This window comes from Rhagoletis zephyria, unplaced genomic scaffold, assembly GCF_001687245.7.
Source record: "Rhagoletis zephyria isolate East Lansing unplaced genomic scaffold, Rhagoletis_zephyria_1.1 Rzeph_scaffold_07823, whole genome shotgun sequence".
Lineage (NCBI taxonomy): Eukaryota > Metazoa > Arthropoda > Insecta > Diptera > Tephritidae > Rhagoletis > Rhagoletis zephyria.
The window spans coordinates 9837-10151 of record NW_016164905.1 but is presented as its reverse complement, the minus strand read 5'-3'; positions in this window follow the sequence as shown (position 1 = coordinate 10151).

The window sequence follows — 315 nt, the reverse complement described above, 5'->3', positions numbered from 1 at the left end:
TCCAAGAAACTTTATCGTATAGTTGGTGGCAATTTCAAAATGGATGCGTATAATTGTTCTACAGAAATCCAATATTCATAGACTTATTTCAGACGAAATACCTAAAAAGTAAGTTTCACGAAAGCAATTTAAGTGAAAATATATTTTTTACTTGAATTTATTACAGTAAAGAGCGCGCGATGATTTTGGCGGTTGATTTATCGGATTTACCCCTGCACAACTCAACCCTGGTGTCTACGAATGAAGCTTTAAGGCATAACAATACAAAAATCACATACATGGGGCCAATCGTAACACATAACAAGTAATTTTTAG